Source organism: Vulpes vulpes, chromosome 5 (genome assembly GCF_048418805.1).
Source record: "Vulpes vulpes isolate BD-2025 chromosome 5, VulVul3, whole genome shotgun sequence".
NCBI lineage: Eukaryota > Metazoa > Chordata > Mammalia > Carnivora > Canidae > Vulpes > Vulpes vulpes.
Window position 1 is genome coordinate 81531769 of NC_132784.1, and position 21383 is coordinate 81553151.

Sequence of the window (21383 nt, forward strand, 5' to 3'; positions counted from 1 at the left end):
GTGAAAATAATATGGTTAGAAGTAAACATCTAATGAACACGTTAAATATCTAAAGAGGTGATTGGGGAATGGGGTACTATCTCCAGAAAATATCCAGAATGTGGCATGGGAAAAAGGGAAATGAAAGTATGAAGGAGAAGGTTAAAGATATCGAAGTTAAAATGGAAAGTTTTCATACATATTTAATTGGAGTTTTGGAAGGAGAGGATAGAGAAAATGGAAGAAGCATAATATAGATATTTTTAAAGATTGTATCCATGTATTCATGAGAGACATAGAAAGACAGGCAGAGACATAGGCAGAGGGAGAAGAAAACTCCCCGGGGGGAACCCAACGTGGGACTCGATCCCAAGACCAAGGGATCATGACCTGAGCTAAAGGCAGATGTTCATCTACTGAGCCACCCAGGTGCCCCTCATCTGTAATTTTAAACTCTCATCTTTCATTGTCTTTGTAAAAGTTCAATCCTCTGTAGTTTAAAAATCAAATTCTAGTAATATGGCATCCACTCAGCACTATTGTGTAGAGACACTGTTCTAAGCATTTCATGTGTATTATCTCACTAATTCCTTATGACAACCACAAGGGCCAAGTACTAATACTATTCCCATTTTACGGAAGTTCAACAATTTGCCCAAAGTCATACAGTTGGTGAAGCTGGGCTTTGACCGAATGCAGTATGGATTCTAAATCTCCACTCTGAACTCTAATATGAAACTGCCACTATTCTTCAGATATTGTCCAGAAGGTTTTCTGATGGGAAGTTAAGGGTTAACATCTCTGAAGAGCTGAACAATCATATGGGATTTTTAAATGTCTAACTACAGCCAGGTAGTATAGAGAGAAGATAATGAAAAATTAAAAGCCTTTTTCTGGCGGGGGGGCCTAAGTACTACTCTTCATGGTTCTGAATATATCCATGTGCCAGAGAATTGCACTTTAGATAATAAGTTAACATAAAATTGGTGGTACAGTTTAAATCTGACAGCTCTGTGTGTCTGATACATTCTGTGAAAGTAATTTTAAAGATAAGACTTTACTCTCAGATCTGAAATAGGTTCTTTAAACATTTCCAACGCCATACAGTATTTGCGGAATTGTTTCAATTACATGGAGAAAAACTATAGGGCTAGGAGGAGAGGAATCTTTTAATCATAAAATACTGTGTTGCCAGAAAAGAAGCAAAATATAGTCAAAGAAATGTGAACCAAACAATGTCAGTGAGAATTCTTGGCATTTAGTTTTAGAAGCCATTTTGCATGGAAATGAATAAAATATAAACACAGTACTTTATCTAGGATATGGCAAGAAACTTCAAGATTGTAATGTGCATTAAGATAACATTCCAAACCTATCCTTTCAAGTTTTCAGCCAAGAATTTGTTTTTACAATTTCTTTGCAGTTGGCAAACAGCTAGACTCTACTTGAGATATCAGTTTTCATGCTTATGGTCCCAATCCCATTGTGTGTAACTATTAACTTACTGTATGACCTTGACAAACTCACTCCCCTGCACCCCAACCCAAATTATGGAGGTGGATCTCTCAGGCCCCTCCTGATTTTAAAATTCTGTGGTTCTAGCCTAGGGATTAGGACATAAACACCATAAAAAGTGCTGGCTAGAGGGATTGGGTTTTTAAATTTTGGGCTGCTTAAGCATCTTTAAGTGATCTGCCTTAAAGCCAGTTATGTAAACCATGGCAGCCAGGGCCTATCAGTGATTTACTTGGTTTTGGTGCTGGTTAGCAGCTGCTGTGCCCATTTCAAGTCCCCAAGCACCTTCTGTAGTTCACAGAGACAGTCTGTCCATGTGCTGCCTTGACTCCCCAACACGAAAGGGATCTGAGACATTCTGGGCACAAGAAGAAGTGATCACAACTGCCATGGTCCATGAGAGGACCTCGAACAGCTTCCTAAACTGCAGGGAGGTGTGGACTCCCTGTGGTACACTACCCAGATCCCCCCTCGAGACTGAAGCCCTCATGCTCCCAGCTGCCTTGGCAGCTGGCAGTTCTTCAGGAGACAGCTGCTTTGCCCAAAGCCACCCCACTTCCAGGGCAGCCTACATCTAAGGACTGCAGATTCCATGGAGAGGCTGGTTAATGGCCAACCCTCTGTCCCAGTGGGGTCCACCTCTGAGGGACCCGAGCTCCCAGAGCATGGGCGGATGAGTGAAGCTTCTCCTGTGGACCCACAGGTGTCGCCTCTGAGCTCCTCCCTAAATTTCCTGTCCCAAGATCTCTTAGAGCCCTTTCTGGGGATCCAGACCTGCCACAGAGACTTACTGACCTGAGTTCGAACTGGGACTCTGCTTATTTCCACGCTGGATCTAGGAGTAAATTTCCTCTTTAGTAACATGGAAATAATGACTACTTCAGAACATTCTTTATTATAAAGAAATGAGTCCAAAGTATGTAGGAAATGATTAGCAGCAATAATTTAACATTTATTGAGCACTGATGTGTCCCGGTCTAAGAAAAGTCAAGAATTTAAACCTAGGCAGCTGGACTGCAGAACTTAGCTAAAAGCCTGCGTTCTCCCACTGCTAAACAAAAAATTTTGATGTATTTGGGTGATGAGAAATAAAAACCCAAAGATGTCACCTGATTCCAGAAGGACCTTTAAAGCAAGGCAATTGTAAAAGAAAATTTTTACAAAGAATTTTTGTACTCCCGTTGTTTATATTTTTGTGTTAACTAGAGATTATGCTTCTTTTTGCTTCGGATCAACCCTTCTTCATCAGGAGCATGAACGAAAACAGTTGGAGGGTAGGGGCTCCTACCCTCTGATGTGTGACAGACTTGTTCCGTGAGATCATTTATTTTTGTTGTTTCTATTTTAATTAAATATGTACTGAATTTCTGTTTTAATGATATTGTCCTGAATGTGAGGCCAAAGAATAAAAAAAAAACAATGGCATGTTTCACTATTAGGTAGTCATTTTGTATACTAATTGGGTTTAGGTCCTATCACATCCCTCCCTCCCTGGGTCGTTGGGAAGTATATTGTACTGGGAAAGAAGGGCACTCTGGCAAAGGCCCCTTCTTTGCCACCCCTGACCCCTCATTTATAGTCTAGATTTGTGTTCGCTTCAGACTAGCTGTCTGTTATTAGCCAATGGAAGGCCTTTGTTTCACATTCACTTCTAACCTAAACAGATTTATGTCATAATTTTTATCTTAGGGGATAATGTGTTAACAGTGCTCGTTTAGACCCCGTTACACCTTTAAGGTCAAGGAAGTCTGTTTTACTCTTTAAGGCACAATCTGTTAAAGTTTTTATGATTTGCAAACAAAGTGGTTTTTCATCTTCTGCTATTAGATAACTAAGGTATAAGAGAGCTCCTTCTACACCAAATAAATTAAACATCTGAATAATTTACAGCTCCAGGTACGTTTGCCAGACTAGCATAACTGAATAAAGTCAACAGATTAAATGTTCCCTTGGCAATCAGTAAGGGTATGAGATACAGCACCTGGGCTGCTCCACTGGGTCTCGTTATTAAATCACAAGCAAGAGCTCAGCATCCCAGGGTCCCAGGTGACAGGTAGGAGCTGACTTTGGAGGATGGAGTCATAGTGGTCATTACCCATGACTTTGGAAACTCTTAGAGCAATTGAGATAGAGAGAGAAAGAGGAGATAGGAGGCAGGGAAGAAGGGAGGGAGGGAGGAAGAGAGCAAGAGGATGCTGGGGAGAGACTATATGTTTCAATGAGGGAAGATTCTAGTTTTTGTATGTCACTAACTTGGGAATTCATCCACGTAACAGTGTATAACTTGTGCAATCTCAGAGCAAAAGTCAAAAAGAGGGAATATTTTGTATGTGGAACCACTTTCACTGTCAAGGCCAGAACAAGAACTTGCTAGAAAAAGAGACAATATTTCCCTCTTTCTAATTTCTTAGAAAGGCTTTGACCAGGACATGCTTTTGCCCTAGGGAAGGAAGATTTGGTCTGCGGAGCTGGTGGCAGCAAAAGAAGGATTGGAACGTAGGATCCAAGAAATTATGTGTGATATCCAGTCTAACAGTCTTATTCTTGGGAAGGTTTCATGTGCCAGAAGCCAGTCATCTCATCTTTAGCAAATGGAATTTATTAACCAAAACATGGTTTTAAATTTGCACATTTAATGATGGGAGGGTTCAGATGATCAGTGGAAAGATGGGGTGAGGAGCAGCAAGGATGCATTTAGTAAAAGGTCATCTCATTTTTAGATCATAGTCATGGGCCCAGTAGACAAACAGGGTCCCATTTAAAAACCTCTTTCCTTTCTAAAGGTCTCGTGGGAATCTAAGTGCCTGAAGGAAAATATGAAAGGCAGGATTATGCTTATACTTCTTAACTATTGTCGGCACAGCTTCTCTGGAGACTAATGGGATGGGAGAAAAGATAAACAACATTCCAGGTGTATTGTATACCGCTGCCTTTAGTAATTACTAGATTTCCAGTTCTATTATAGCCCCTTTGGGATGGTGTAAGAATTGGAAGGAGAGGGGATAAGGGTGTGTGTGTGTGTGTGTGATGATTTAGTGTGCCTGACCTACAAAGTATCTGAATTTAAGGTAAAACCATTAAATTAGGTTCATTGTTGAATTCTCATGGGGCACACTAACTTTTCCATTTTCACTTAGGAAGCAAGGGTGGAAGAGAAGCTTCCCAGGCCTGGTTTATAAATATGGCCTTGAAAATGTCCACAGACGTATTGTTGTCTTGTTGAGTCTGCAGCCAGGAAGGCAGAAATCACTGTGGCAAAGCAGGTGTGAACGTCCCCCTACTTCAGAGGCAGCTCTCTTTGAAGCTGGAAAATCAAGGACGCTGGTACCTTCAAGGAAACAAGGATATAATTATCACAACCCCCAACTGGCCAGTGACCTTCCATTCCTCAGGCCACCCTACTCCCTTCGCTGGCACCAGCCCAGGTCCTCACAGACTCAGCTCTGTGTCCCAGACCGCTCAGACCCAGGAGCAACCCCCTCATGCACCCTTTGAAAGCATTTGTAATCTCTTTCTACTGCGCTGCTCTTGCTGACATAAATCCGCCAGCCCAGGGGGCCTCTGAACCCCCCACGGAGGGAGGCCTGCTCAGGCCAAGTGGAGTCTGAACAGCTTAGGAGTGGGATTTATGCTTCCCCTCACCTGTGCCGTCTGTCTGTGGCCCCTACCCCAGTCTGGTTTTGGAGGTTTGAACATGACCCCCCAGCTTTTTGCCAAGTCTGCGGCCATCATCACTTGAGCCACAGAAGCAGACTTCTTGAGGCCTTTGGAAGCTAATAACAGTGACTCTCAAAGTCATTATTATATTTGAAATGTTGAAAGCAGAGGCCCAATAAAATGAGTTCAGAAAAACAAAACCGAGCTATAAATTATCATTTGAAAAGAGTGGCTAAAGAACTCATCTACTCTGAATACCTAGGGGCTATTTCTCAGCTACAGCAATAATCCCCACATTTGGATTCCCTTCACTGTGCAAAAGCCTTGGCTGTGTTCTCTTAGCACAGACTCTTCTCTGCTTCTATGAGTCAAGTGTCCAGAATCAAGAGTTACACAACAGTCCCCACCCAACTTTTTACACACACACACACACTCCCTACTCCAAGGGGTCCACTGAATTGTATTAATTCTTTTTGACTATGAAGAATTTATCCTACATTATCATCAATCAGCACTCATTGCAAATTTACATTTTATTTATTTTAAGATAAGAGTAAAAGTCTACTTCCTTGATCTCATGAAGACTACTTATGCTAAACTGATAGACTTAATGAAAAAACACCAGAAGCATTATTCCCTGTAAAATCAGAAGCAAATTAGGGATGCCCTTATCACTGTTATTATTACTCAATGTTTTGGAAATTCCAGACCAGTCATTGCTTCTCAGGGCACATTTAGCAATGTATGGAACCATTTTTGGTTGTCATAACTTTGGGAACTGGAGGGCTATGGGCATCTGGTGGGTAGAGGCCAGAAATGCTGCTAAATATCCTGCAATGCGCAGGACAGTCCCCACAACAAAGAATTCTCCAGCCCAAAATGTCAATAAAGCTGAAGGTAATGCTGAACCTTGCTCTCTGTATAACGCAGCAACACGTGAAACATAAATAAGAGAATTAAAGTTTAAAAAATAACTAATTTTCATTGTCATTTATTGCAAAGAACATGTATCACCCGGAAAAGCAACAGCCTCCCCCAGAATTAAATAAACATTATTAAAGTTCATAAAGTAGTAAACAATGTAGCTGGATAAGATGTTTTCAATTATGAGACAGACTTAAGAGTCCTTAAATTTTCCTATAGGCTTATTTATCTATTCTACAAAAATTTCCCTAGAACAAAAGGATTAGTTTTATAAAAGAACTCTTAGGAGATATAAGATGACTTTTACATTTTACAACTATGGAGGGGATCCTGCTTTTCCCTCTCCCTCTGCCTGCTGCTCCCCCTGCTTATGCTCTCTATTTCTCTGTCAAATAAATAAATAAAATCTTTAAAGTAAATAAATAAGACTATGGAAAAAATAAGAAATTTTATTATTATTTATTCTTCCCCAACTATAAACTGGACTTGAGGACTTTTTAAAAACAGTTTGTTAAAGCACAAAAAACATTGTTTGGAGGTTGTAAATACACACACACACTCCTTTTAACAGGTGAAAACTTCCTCAGTATTTTTTAATGAGGCTAGTATTCAGATGCATCATTGGCAGTCTAACTAATCTATCATAATAGATCATTAGGATCCAGTAGATGAAGCTTCTTAGGGGAGGCCTCATACCTTATTCATCTTTCTATCTCCATAACTGACACATATCAAGAACCCAATGTTTGGAATTATTGAAATAAAGAAAAAAACATTAACAGTGAGAGATGGTCTTTGAACTCACTAGTCAATAGTTAACATACAGATATAGCAATTGTAATTCAACATCTAAGAACCCACATCTGAAAGGCTGAAAGAGGGCAGCCTGGATGGCTCAGTAGTTTAGCACTGCCTTTGGCCCAGCGTGTGATCCCAGGGTCCTGGGATTGAGTCCCACATTGGGCTCCCTGCATGGAGCCTGCTTCTCCCTCTGCCTGTGTCTCTGCCTCTCTCTGTGTCTCTCATGAATAAAGAAATAATATCTTTAAAAAAAATGAAAGGCCGGGTGAATAGTCAAAATCTTAATAGGAGGTTTTGCCTCATGTTGCAACTATAAAATGTACAGGCTAAAAATAGAGGGAGTGAAGAATCAACCAATGATGTTTTACTGAGAAAAGTAAACTCAATTTTTAAATGTTGAAAGCTCAAAAGAACATAAATATCTATATGCACATAACCTAAGTATATCAATGGTTTCCTTATATTTTGTTCATTTTTGTGACAAGCCTTCAAAACTTGAGGGGAAGGGCGAGAGGAAAGAAACAAAAGAAAGCCAGGGGGAAAGTCACAATCAGGAAATAATCAAAAGCTTTTGCTTTATCCCTTCCATCCAATCTCACAGGCTCTCCCGAGAACCTTCCATCCTGAATGTTTAAATTTTTTAAAGATTTTATTTATTCATTCATGAGAGATACAGAGAGAGAGGCAGAGACACAGGCAAAGGGAGAAGCAGGCTCCCTGTGGAGAGCCCCATGTGGGACTCGATCCCAGGACACAGGGATCACACCCTGAACTGAAAGCAGATGCTCAACTGCTTAGCCAACCAGGTGCCCCATCCTAAATGTTTAATAGCATTAATTCCACAGTTTCAATTCAGTTTAACATAAAGTCGTCTAAAATGGTGTACTGGGACAGATTCACAGTCTGAGAAGCCTCAGACAAGTTCACCAGGGAACATATTCCAATATGTTCTCTTGTTCTGTTTGATGTAAACTTCACAGCTTAGGGTCAAGAAAAATCACAGTTACTATTCACTGAGCACTGGCACTATTCACTATTGCTATGTGCCAGACAGTTCTTCCTAAAGAACCGTTCACCCATTTATCTTGGCCATCCCTCACTATAGCCCTCCAGAGGAGGAGACAGATGTAATGGGGGTTATACCAGAGGGCTACCCATACACTGGCAGGGCCAGCCACACCTGCCAGTCCCCAAAGTCAGACTCATAAGTACCGCACTGCAGGTGTCTCCAGAATATCATATTTCTCTCAATAACCCACTCCTCATGGATTCATCGTAAGATCTTCAGGTCAGCAAGCATTGCCAAGGCAGGGAACATAAAGGAAGTACATGAAACAGTCCTTGGCTAGAAGGACTTGCTGTCTTCTTGGAGATACATGATAGGAAGCAGGCGGTGAATAATACCGACTGCAAAGAGTGCTAAAGGAAAGTTAAGTATGTGTCCAAATGGATGTTATAGCCAAAATGTGGATGACCAAGAAGCAGAATGGAGAAAACACCAGATGGCATGGTTAGGGAAAATCTCACTAAGGACCTGAGGATTTGATAGAGGAAGAAGATGAAAGCAAAGAAAAATAAAGACAGAGCAATAATTTCCTTGTGCTTGGCTATCCTTTTCCAGCATCTCAAAAGCCTTTCTGCCATTACTTGAATTAGAAGATCAAGAGAATAAACATTTATCGAAATCCACTGTAAACCTAGCACAGTCCCACGTATTTCACACACTCAAAAAGGTTAAGCACTTTGCTCATTCTCACACCACATAAAGTAGGAGAGCCCAGGGCAGCCTGGGTGGCTCAGTGGTTTAGCACCACCTGCAGCCCAGGACCTGATCCTGGAGACCCGGGATCAAGTCCCATGTTGGGCTCCCTGCATGGAGCCTGCTTCTCCCTCTGCCTATGTCTCTGTCTTTTTCTTTCTCTGTTGTCTCATGAATGAATAAATAAAATCTTTTAAAAAGGGGGTGGGGGGTGCAGTGAAGATGGCGTCGGGCAGCGGGACAAAAAACTTGGACTTTCCCGAAAGTGGGACAAAGATGAGAAGCTTGCCGAGAAGAGGCTCAAGTAAGAGAGAGAAAAGAAGGATGGAAAACCAATACAGCCAGTCAAACGGGAGCTTCTCCGGCATAGAGACTATAAAGTGGACCTGGAATCCAAGCTTGGGAAGAAATTGTCATTACCAAGACCACGCCACAATCTGAGATGGGAGGGTATTACTGCAATGTCTGTGATTGTGTGGTGAAGGACTCCATCAACTTCCTGGATCACATTAATGGAAAGAAACATCAGCGAAATCTGGGCATGTCTATGCGTGTGGAACGTTCCACCTTGGATCAGGTGAAGAAACGTTTTGAAGTCAACAAGAAGAAGATGGAAGAGAAACAGAAGGATTATGATTTTGAGGAAAGGATGAAAGAGCTCAGAGAAGAGGAGGAAAAGGCCAAAGCCTACAAGAAAGAGAAACAGAAGGAGAAGAAAAAGAGGGCTGAGGAGGACTTGACTTTTGAAGAGGATGATGAGAAGCCAGCTTCTCTGGCTTTGGTTCCACCAAGAAGAGTTACTGAGACTTTCTATGCTTGGCCTTTTGTTAACTGTGTGTGTGTGGGGGGGGTCATTTTGGGGGAGGGTACTTGGAAAAGTCCTTAAGAGCTGCAATGGGGGTGGACTAGAGGGTGGGTGTTGGTGGTTTCCCTCTACTTTGGAGAGAACACAGGATGCAGAGGTAATGCTGTGGCATATTCCTTCAGCCTCGGCATATCACTGGAGTCACAGGGCCTCTGCCTGAGTTCCCAATAAAGAAAAACCTCTTCTAAGGCTGCTTTCCCAAACCTCCCCCTGCATCTTTCCCTCTTCATCTGTCCAATCTCTTTGAGCAGCTGACATTTATCCTGTGTTTTCCATTTGTTTTAATTTTGACTCTTGCTTAGCCTGCAGCAGAAGGGTTCTCTGGGTCCCCAGTGTCCAGCTGATAGCACATTTTTGACCAGCCCTCTTTTTTCCCCAAACCTCTTGTGGTTCTCTACTGCCTGTGCATGCATGTGTATTTCTGCCTGGGTCAGTAGTATGTGCGGGCGTGTGTGCATGAATTTGTCACATAGAGGGAGCCTGAGCTAGATCCTCAGAGCATTGTTGCCTTGGGGCCTGATGTTCTTGGCTCTCTCAGTGCATGTAACAGGAAATTAAATGGGATGAGAGTTTGGTGTGGTTTCTGTCTGGTGAGTTTTTTAACCTTTGTTTTTCATATGTAGACTGTTCAGCCTTTCCTGTTTGTTTCATTTTATTGAGGATTACTCTTTTTTTCTTCCTTGTGAGCAGGCTCTTGGAAGAACCTATTTGATGCAAAAAAAGAAAAGAAAAAAAAAACTTTATATGGGAGCCCTTGGGTCTCAGAGACTGTTCAACATGTATAATAAATGGCATTGACTGGGCCTATTCACAAAAAAAATTAAAAAAAAGAAAAAAGTAGGAAAGCCCAGCACTAGGTCAGCTCTGTGTTTAATTCAATTCAATAAATATTGCTGGAGCACCTGCATAGGTCAGACTCTGTCCCAGGACCTAGCAATACCGCAGCAAAGAAAATGGACAAAAATCCCTGCTCTCATGGAACTTACAGTCAAGTGCGGAGACAGATGATAAACCAGATAAGTAAGTAAAATATAAGTGTTTTGGACAGCAGTAAGCAAAAGGAGAAAGAAATAAAATGGGAGAGAGGGATAGGTTGGGACAGGGAGACTACAATTTTAGAAATGGTGGTTAGGGAAGGTGTCACTAAGAAGGTAACAATAAAGCAAAGGTAGGAAAAAAGTGACACCACCCAAGTGTGTATCTGGGGAGAGGATCTTCCTGGCAGAGGGAAGGGCAAGAACAGAGGCTTTGAGGCAGGTGTGTGCCTGCCATGGTGTTGGAGGAACAGCCAGGAGCCCCGTGTGACAGAAATGGGATGAATGAGGAGAGCCAGAGGGAAAGCAGGCAGGTAATGGGCTGAGCACCTCTGTCTCAGAACTCCTAGTAAGGACTCTTTCTAGGGAGATGAGCTGTAGCCGGAGGATGTGGACGTCATTGGATTTGTACAACACCTGACCTGCTTTGTCTTCCTGTTGTGTTGGAAATAGACTGAAGGGACCAGGATAAAACAAAGGAGAATAATAAAGAGGATATTGTGGTAATCAGATAAGAGGTGAAGGTTGGCAAAAAGGATAGATAAATGGTGGCAAGGAGAATAGTTTAAAGGGGTCAAATTGGCTTAAATATATTTTGAAGGCACAGCCAATAGGGTTTCCTAGCAGATTGGATAGGGGTGAGAGAAAAACAAAGCAAAACAAATAAATGCCAGGAGACAAGAGGGACCTCAGTAACTTTGGCTCCAGTGAGAATGGAGTTGTTTCTATCTGAGACAGAGATTTTCAAGATGTCTGTTTAACATACAGGGGAGAAGAAATCTGGACTGCAGGTAGAGATCGGCCTCAAAAATAGGTTTCAAAGCCCATGCTCCAGCCAATATCTTACAAACTTGGAATCTGGGGACATGTGTCTATTTTTTTTTTTTTAAGATTTGATCCATTTATTCATAAGAGACACAGAAAAAGAGGCAGGGACATAGGCAGAGGAAGATCCCTGCAGGGAGCCTGATGCAGGACTCAATCCCAAGACCCTGGGATCACGCCCTGAGCCAAAGGAAGATGCTCAACCACTAAGCCCCTATTTGTTCCTATTTGTATGGGGGTGGAAGAAATAGCTTTCCAGAAGTAACAAGAATGAAAAAACTAATTAGACAATCTCAAAACTAGTTTAAGCTGTGTCTTTCAAAGTCTTGATCTTCCCAAGCTTTCTCTGATTATCTGGGCTCTTCTCCTACCCTTACTGCTCCCCACTCCCACCTCAAATAAAATCTATGTCCAAGTTGTTTCTGGCATGATAACAACAGGGCAGTCACTCCTGGTGGAAATGAATATACTTTTCTCAGAGCAAACTTTACAGAAACAGTGGTTCTCTGCTTGTTGACACTCTCTGAGGACCATCATAAACTCAGACATCCCTTCCACTCTTCAGTTCTTCAGGCTACTGGCTGTCTGGACCTCTTGGCCATTTCAGAGTTTCCATAGGTTGACAGAGGAGGAAGATTGCAGGTCATCTTAATCATTCAAACACCTCTGCAGTGTATCAGGAGATTCATCAATGTCCTCGTCGCTTGAGTTTTGTTATCCGTTTTGTAAATCAGAATCACTGTAATTTTTTTAAGACCACACATAAAAGAGGAGAGGCAGTTGATCATTGTAGAAATAAAAGACTGAACTGGACCTTAGAGTAGATGCCTTCTCTCCTGGATGTAGGAAGTTTTTTGTGTTTATATCCTTACTATTCATTGCTCAGGAGGTGGATATGAGATTTGGATTCAAAAATATTTATTGATTTATTGACACAGCAGAGGTTAAGTGCCCTTGCTTATGTTAATCTCTTTAATCCTCACAACAGCACTGAGAAGTGGTATTGTATTATTTTGCAGTGGGGAAAAATGAGGCTGAGAGCACGAGCAACCTACCCAAGCCCAAGCCAACTGTGAGTGGCAAGAGTCAGGCTTACAACCCCAATCTTTAGGGGCTCTTATTCCCATGCCATATTTCTGTCTCATAACATGAACAAATAATGAAACATTTAAGTCAAAACATTTAGTCTCTAAGCCCAATGTTAGCCAAAGATGACTTGTCTTCTCTTTAGAAAAGAAATATCCATGTGGGAGAGGTTTCACCTTAGAATGTGAAGATTATACTCTTAGTTGCCAGGAGAAAGTAGGTAAACACTTTATTCAATGCCTCAAAGATGTGATAACAGAGACAAGAATTTTCCTTTTTTCATTCTCTCAAGAGAGTGTCACGATTCACAAGTATAAGATGCAGACCCAAAATATGTGTATGTGTCTGTGTGTGTGCCTGAGAGAGCGGGGGAGGGGAGAAACCCAATCAATGCTTACTCTGGGTAGGTACAGACGATCCCTGACTATGATCATTGGATTTATGATTTCTCAGCTTTATGATAGTGACAAGGCCATATGGATTCAGGAGAAACTGGACTTTGAGTGGTGCCTGGTTGGCTCAGTTCATAGAGTACATGACTCTTGATCTCGGGGATCTCAGGGTCATGGGTTTGAGCCCCACTTTGGGCATGGAGCCTACTTAAAAAAGAAAGAAACTGCACTTGAAATTCTGAATTTAGATCTTTTCTCAGGCTAGCAAAGTGTTCCTGTCTTGTGATGCTGAGCAGGACAGTGAGCCATAGCTCCCAGTCAGCCATGCAGTCATGAGAGTCAACAACAGATATGCTCACAACCGTTCTGTACCCACACCGCCATTCTGTTTTGCACTTTCAGTATAGTAAATAATAAATTAGATGATATTCAATACTTCATTATAGAATAGGCTTTGTGCAAGATGATTTTGCCCAGCAGTAGGCTAATGTAAGTGTTCTGAGCACCTTTAAGGTGAGCTAGGCTAAACTATGATGTTCCATAGGTTAAGTGTGTTAAATGCATTTTCAGCTTACCATATTTTTGACTTAGGGTGGGCTTATTGGAACATAATGCCATCATAAGTCAAGAAGATCTTATATTCTGTTAAGTGCTTTCCATACATGATTGCTCTTAATCTTTGCATCAGTTCTTTGAGGCATTATCTCCTTTATGTTATGGAAGTACAAACTGAGAGTCTTTCAGGTTAAGGTTTGTGTACTTAACCTACAGTACCCAAAGCTTACAAGAGGCAAGATTCCAACCCAAGCAGATAGGAGTAACTCCCATTTCCCCTATAGCTCCAAACACACCATTTGAAAACAGTATTCCCACTGAAATGGCTACTCTGAAACTTCACCCAGGGCAGGTAACCTGATAGCTTTCAGGCAGGCTGACACCATGGCGCTTTTGATCCCATCATAAAAATAAGCCTATTCTTTTGGCCCACTAATTTCATATCTGGGAATTTTCCCAAAGGAGATAATCAGGCATATGTGTGCAAAAATTAATGTGCAAGTAAGTTCTATACATTGTTATTTAAGTTATTTATTACCAAGTTATTAATATTGTTACTAAATTATTAGACTCAAGTGTTTAATAGGAGCTAGGTGAGATCCTTTGTGGTACATCCACATTGGCAATGTTAGGAAGTCGTTAAAAATCATGCTGTAGAAGAATATTTGATAACATGAGATACTGCTCTAATACATTCAGTGAACACAGGGGATGCTATCCTCGTTATGTAGTATTTACCAACAGGATACTTAGTGGGCGTTGAAAAAATACTAAAAGAGATACTCAGAACTTTCTGTAAAGACATGACCTCAGGCTTCCTTAACTGGAGCTTCAATGCAGTGTCCTTCTGAGGTTCTGTGTGAAGCATGTCTTCCCACCACATGGAACAAAATCCAGACTTCTTAACTTAGGCTGGAAAGCCCTACATGACTCTGGTCTTCTGATCATCCATCCACCCTCTCTCTGCGTTGCTCGCTGTGTTACCCCGACACGGGCCTTTTTTAGCTAGTAGACTATACTGGCCTAGCCCTACTGGTGTGCAGGGACTTTGCACATGCTGTCCCTTCTGCCTGGAATGTTTATCCCCATTCTCATGGCTGGTTTCTTTCCACAGGTCTCAGCTTAAATGTCATCTCTTCAATGGAGTCCTTTCTTGGCTACCTCACATAAGGTAAGCATCCCCTATTATGCTTCCCTGCAGCATCCTGTCCTTTTCCCTTTTCACACACATGATAATTTGTAATGATATATTTGTGTGTTGTACTTGTTCACCTTCTCACACTGAGGGTGTGTGGTAAGGTCCACACTGTTTTTTTCACCACTGTACACTAAGTGCCTACTCAGAGGCTACTCATGGCAGGCATTCAAGAAAGACTTGAATGAATGAATAAATGAACAAAGGTAATGCAAAATTTTTAGGCACTGGCTCTGTACCTAGCAAAGTGCCATGGAAGGCTTAGAAGCTCTTCAGAGGAAGAAGACAGGAACTAGATAGCTGCTGGCTGGTAATCAGTGTAAATCAGTGTAACTGATAACTCAGGCTACGAGAATTCATGCAAGGAAATGATTGGGTTATTTCTAAACCATTTCCTAAGAGTGGCTCATTGGATGTGAACTATGTTCTACATCCTAGAAATAATGCGAAATAGAGAGAGAGATCACAGGCCTGAGCACAGGCATCCCATTTTCCTAAAGGTATCTAGAGCCAGATACATAGGTTGAAGTGGAGCCAACCGGTACCACTTTGCATGTGCTCACTTTTGCCCCACACAGTCCCTCCAAATCTGACTTCCTTCCTTAAGCAGAGGGAGAGAACCTGCTGCTCTTGTCCAAAAAGGGCTCATTCAAATGCCTAGGACTGTGGTTCACAAGCAGAAGTCATTGTGTCTTCTGTAGAACCACACAAAATATTAAAATGGTGGCAAAAAAAAAAAAAAAGCCAATCACTTTTCTGTTAAAAGAAAAACCCTCAGAGGTAAAATCTTGCAGAAGGCTTAGGAACAATTGCAGGAAAAAATAGAACAGATTATTCTAGACATTTTATTATTTTTCCCTCTGCAGACTACAAAATGGCAACCTTCATCTGACTCTAAGAACAAACACATAGGGTGAGCGTAGGGCCCATCAGTGCTCCTAGGGAAGGTTGCCTGTGGACGTGAATTTGGGTGTTTGCGGTGGGGGCTGGGATGGCATGAATATTTTCCAAGCCTTATTCAAACAGTAACTTCTATCTGCTACCATGCTATCAATTTTTCCAACAGTGGATTGCAAATTCACCTCATAAATCAATCCGTACAAGAGGTCAGAAGCCAACCACAGCCAATTAAAACCTCTCAGCAATAATTCATCCAAGATCTGAGTAAGGATTTTTTTTTTTACAAGTCCTAGGAGGCTCTTGTTTATTCTAATCAGATCAGTAGAGGAAGAACTAAATTGGGTAGAACCTGCATTTTTCTCTTATCCCAGAACACAAACTCAGATGTTTTTATAGGGAAAGGAAGAGGAAGAGGAGAAAGATATGAGGAAAGAGTGAGCTGAAGAATTAGAACACTTTCTCCACATAAAGTTGTGTTACTGAGGCCCTCCCAAGTGCCAGGCCTGCATGGGACTGCTTCATCCTGAGGAGCTTCTTTTCCAACCTAACTGGAGTCTAAGCCCTGATAGGGTCGCGTCCAACAAATAAATACACCTAAACTACTGTTTAGCGAGTGTCTCTGACATACCAGGCCCTGTGGACACTTGAAATGAATCCGTATATTTATCACTCTTTAGAAGACTGTAGCTTACAGGTTATCCAGGTGTGAGAAAGTGCTGGAAAGATTAGGGGGCTGGACCGCATATACTCTAAGTGTGTGAATATAGGACTGTACACACACACACATGCATATACTACAACTGTACAATTGTAATTGTCTTTTCACTGTAGACCTGTGCTGAAAGCTGGGTGAACTTGGGAGAAATCACTCAGCTTCCTGAACTTCTGTTTCTCGTCTGTAAGATGGGTAATAACAGTACCAACTCGTAGGCATGTGGGAGATTAAACAAGATGTTTGCAAAGCACTGGCATGCCCTCTGGCCCCCGAGTGGCTGCTCAGTGCTGGCTGTAACTAAAAACCGTGTGAGATTCTGGGCCCCACCGCAGTGCTCCCTGGTTATCAGCTCATTGGGTTTCGAGATTCTCCCTCCAGTCGCAAGTCTAGCCCGATTTTTGATGGATCACCGCCCTGACACGTCCTAGAGGTTGGGACTGAGGAAGTGCAGGCTCCCTCAGGAGAGATGCCGAGATGCCGACAGCCAGCCTCAGCCTCCTCCTTGGGCAGCCTCCTGGGGGGCTGGAGGGACTCCACACGGCCTAACGTGCTCCCACCTGATTAGCAAGACTCTGATTTAATCCTCCTCTCAGTCTCAGGCACAGAAGCAGAGCTTCTAGCTATTTTTTAAAACAAAATGCTTTATTTCTTAATTATAAACATACAAGGAAATGCCTATCATAACAAATGGAACAGATCTGAAGTGTATAAAGGAACAGGATTCATAGTCTTGCTGTCTCCCCCCTCTCTATTCCGTACTCTGCTACCCTCATCCTGAGGTAACCAGCAGCAATTGTTCTGGAAATATCCTCCCATGACTCGTAAATACCTAAGAAATACAATGTCAGTACTTTTCCACATGCAATCATATAGACATATCATAAATATGACTCTGCAACTTGCTTTCTTTTCTCCCAGAGTCCAAAGGATTATGGACATTTCCCCCAGCTATTATTAGGAACTCTAGATGAAACTGTGAGGTCTTTACCCAAGTTCTGCAGGACATTCAACAAAGTAAATAGAAATATTGGCTTTGTCTTCCTAGTTACTATCTCTTAGATTTCATCCATGGAGTTCCAAAGCATTAGATTTGGGGTGAGGAAGTATGTCAAGGAACTCATAACTGTTTTATTTCTCTGTAAAACCAGAGTAGTTTAGGTGTTTATGGTCTGGTTCCCTTTCCTGGGAAAATTCTCGTCTTCAGCTTTTTCTAGATTTTGAGACATATGCAAAGGAAAGCTGGCAGCAAGAGGCATTGTCTTCCTCACCAGACGTCTCTCTGCAACTACTGATACCACATGGTCTTATCAGGGTGAAGAGATGGTGTGTGTACTTGAGCAGACAAATTTTGTCCACTCTGTGGTTACCCCATACAAGGGTGACCAGGCCCTCAACCACACCAGCCAGGAGCGTACAGCCCATCAGAAAACATGGCACACCCAAGTCTCTCAGCTGTTGCAACAGCTGGCATCAATGAAACTGGCCAGGGAGAGTCCAAGAGTAGAGTTAGAAGTCACTTTTCTCATCAAGTCCTGGGCAAGTCCTGAGAAAATGAACATGGAACCAAATCTTGTCCCACACCCAGGGATCCAGAGAGTCGGGAGGAGAGCGGAAGTTCACGGTGGACGTGGCCAACCTGATGGCCCCCTTCTCTTGTTCTGTATTCATCACCTGCAGGGAAAACACATCCAGAGAGATGGGGATGTTCTTGGGATGAGGTCCTCATCTCAACTCTGCTGGGAAGACAAGACGCCAACGCTCCCTCACAACTCACCCTGTGCTGGGGCAAGAGTACAAATCAAGAGACACTGCTGCATGAATCAAGATACGAGCTAGGAAAAAATCATGTATCTGAGAGAGAAAAGGTATCCTGACACCAAGTCTAAACCCCTAAATCCAGCCTAGCACTAACAGGGATAAGGAGGCTCCTTCCAGCTGGAAACAGAACAGCCCTCGTAGAGTTATTTATCGCTCGCCTACCATGTTTATTATTGTTTGAGAGCCAGAGAAAGTGGCTGTGTTTACAGCAGGTTAAAGGGATATCAGAACACTACACACAGGATTCTTGAGGCTCCTAGAGCCCGACAGAGATTAGAAAGCGTAGAGATGCCCCTCCTAGACCCACACATATTCCCTAATTACACTTCGTGTGTGTGTTTATCCAGGGACTGTGAGCTTCTTGAAGATAGGAGTGATGCTTTATATCCTGTACATCCTCTCCCAATCATCCTTTAGAGGAAATGAGACTTATGAAGCAGGAGCTCCATAAATATTTGTGAAACGAGCTCAGTCAGAGAACAGAATCCATTCTGACCAGCAGTAAAAGCAGCTCACTCTTCAGCTGATACTATTCAGAATCTAGTAGATGAGGAGCTAGAGTAGCCAGGGAAGGGGGAAGACAAGTTCAAGGAGATGCTGCTCCCAGCCCTCCCAGTGGGGTGAGGAGGGTAGCATCACCTTTCACAGAACAAGGGACTCCATCTGTTAAAATCATTTTTTTTTTTCAAATTTCTCACTAAGGTTTTTTGAACATGGTGGTCAAATCCCCACCATTTCTCATTTTAGACATAAGGCTTAAAATATTTTTTAAAGGAATATATGCAGGTCCCCTCGCACAGGGCCTGGAATATGCCCCCAGGTGCTGGTTTCTTTCTCATTTTCCCAGTCCTGTGGACTTTAATTCATGGAAGTTGCAGTAACCTGATGCAGATTCTTTCCTGAAAGCACAATTTGGCAGGAAAAAGGAGGAGGAGGGCCAAGGAGACATGTCAGTGAGGAACTCAGGGAAAGGTACTGTTTTGGTGAACGCTATAGTTTGGTAGCAAAAAAAAAAAAAAAAAAAGCATGTGTGGAAAAATCTGCAACACCGAGGCCACTTGATGCTTAACAGCCAGCCTGAACACATGCGGGAGAAATCCAGCTGCTGGGGATCTTACTCAGACTGCTCAGAAAACTCTTTCCATTGTCTAGGTTGTTATTGCTGTAATGTATCTTGTCACTCATCTCCTTACTTCGAAAAAGAAAATTTGTGTACAGATTTTATAAAGAACCTTGTATTTACTTTTTTTTTTTTTTGGAACATGACCCAGAAAACAAAAAAAAGACAATGGAAGGGATCGTACAACTAACAACAGAAGGAGGTGAAATCTTCCCTAAGTCCCCCATCCCCACCCCCATTTTGAACAATGAAATTTAAATTATTTGGAAATTTACATTAGTTTTGACCTATTATGGCATTTACCTAGAGGAAACATGCGAACTTATAATGTGAAATAATTAAATGTCTTCTTTTGTTTGAAAGTTCTTTAAATTCCTTATGAGACACAGGAATGGATAGAAAACACTTCAGATTCTACAGAAATAAATAAGTATAGACAGATAGGCACAGATATGAAAATAACATTATAGGTGATTCTGCTTTCTAGGTAACTTAAATTCTGATACGAGCATATGACAGTTTTTGAGAGATCTTTGACAAATTTGGTATTTCTCAAATTTTTGTGAAACTCATACGTACTGATTGAAAAGGTATATAATTTAGTCAAAAAAGTCAAAGTGAGAACCTGAGGCTATTTTTCCCTCTGATTTTGTTTGACTCTGTTAATATTTTTTTCTAAATTCTTTTCCCCAGCCATGTTTTTTCCAATGTCATCATTTTAGTTTCAATTACTATTATGACTATACTTTTAGTTTATCACAATTTTTCATGTACATATAAATAAGATCTTTTATTCAATAAATAGTGATTGAATTGCCAACACTGTACCAAGAACTGAGTTTTTATTTTTATTTTTTTAAAAGGTTTTATTTATTTATTCATGAGAGACACAGAGAGAGAGGCAAAGACACAGGCAGAGGAATAAGCAGGCTCCTTGTAGGGGGCCTGATGTTCGACTGGATCCCAGGACCTTGGGATCATGCCCTGAGCCGAAAGCAAATGCCCAACCACTGAGCCATCCAGGTGTCCCAAGAGCTGAGTTTTAAAAGGTTAATAAAATCTCTGAGTCTGTATTTTCATATACCCCTTCTTATTAAAACATGGTAATATTTCAGTATACTTTTCCTATGCCCTAAAAAATAAACAAAAAACCAACCAAGGTATCGAGGGAACTTAGAGACACTAACATTAGTGTTCATTAATGTTCATTAGTGTTCATTAGTGTTCATTAATGAATAACAGAACTGCACTAAAAAGGAGGATGAAAAGAATTGACTTAAGTAACTATGGAAAACAGTTATCTTGACTAGGTATTGTCAGGCTAAAGACAAAAAGATCCATCCAAAATGCTATCTTCTATTGGAAATGTGGATCTCCTTAAATGTTTACTAGAACATTAAAAATACGTGAATAGGTTGTATAAAATCACAGCCAAGTTTCTCAGTGTTGGAGAAAGAAGTTACAGATAAGGAAAAGGGAAAGGTTAAAATGAACCCTGTGTATTAGAGTCCAAGTTATTGATATCAATTCATATTATTATATACATACATATACATACACATATACATACGTGAATACATGTAAGTGTATATATGTAGACATACATACACACAGATATATACACATAGAAAGATACATACAGAAATACAGTGTGGATGTAGATAGTACTAGTGGGTATATACACATGGTTTATAGATATGTAATTTCCTAGCTCTGTCTGCTGAGAGGGCCTGGAAACAATAGTTCCAGTTGCAATGAGCATAACTAGTGCCCAGATCTTGGTTTCTAAAGAGTCATTATCCAATAAAAGGAGGAATAGTAGAGTAGGGACAAGGGCAGGGATATAAGATGAGCCTGGAAAGGAGGCTCATCTTATATTTGTGGAGCCAGAAAGGAGGGAAGTACTCTAAATAAGACGGGGGCATGTCAAAAGAAAACAAAAGTCTACCAACAGAAGTTCCTAATGGACAAGTTGGGACAATTTGAGCAACAAAATAAATATTGAGACCATTGGATTTTGTCCATAGAATAATAGGAATATTCAGGAGACCAGACTGATATAAATATGTAATTGAATAAATAGATAAATAAATAGATGGCTAAGAAGAGATAGCTCTTTCTTACAGTAGAATTCCAATGAACAGATGTAAAAGGAAAGATGGAAGTAGAAAAATCATCATTAGGTACATATTATAGTAATTCTTGTTGCAGACAAGCTCTACAGATGGATGCTAAAAAAAAAA

General features: G+C 41.3%; 1 long non-coding RNA gene and 1 pseudogene across 2 annotated transcripts in view; both read left to right on the forward strand.

Annotated features, from left to right (window-relative positions):
* LOC140599054 (uncharacterized) overlaps window positions 1-21383 on the forward strand; it is a 96102-nt gene that overhangs the window by 48864 nt on the left and 25855 nt on the right. Inside the window, exons 4-5 of one of the 2 annotated variants that reach the window (XR_012001733.1) lie at window positions 14507-14563; window positions 17880-18067. This is a non-coding gene — a long non-coding RNA (uncharacterized lncRNA). Of the gene's footprint in view, window positions 1-14506; window positions 14564-17879; window positions 18068-21383 lie in introns of those variants that run through there. The other variant, XR_012001732.1, reaches the window with a different exon arrangement.
* LOC112930569 (zinc finger matrin-type protein 2 pseudogene) lies at window positions 8858-9439 on the forward strand (annotated as a pseudogene).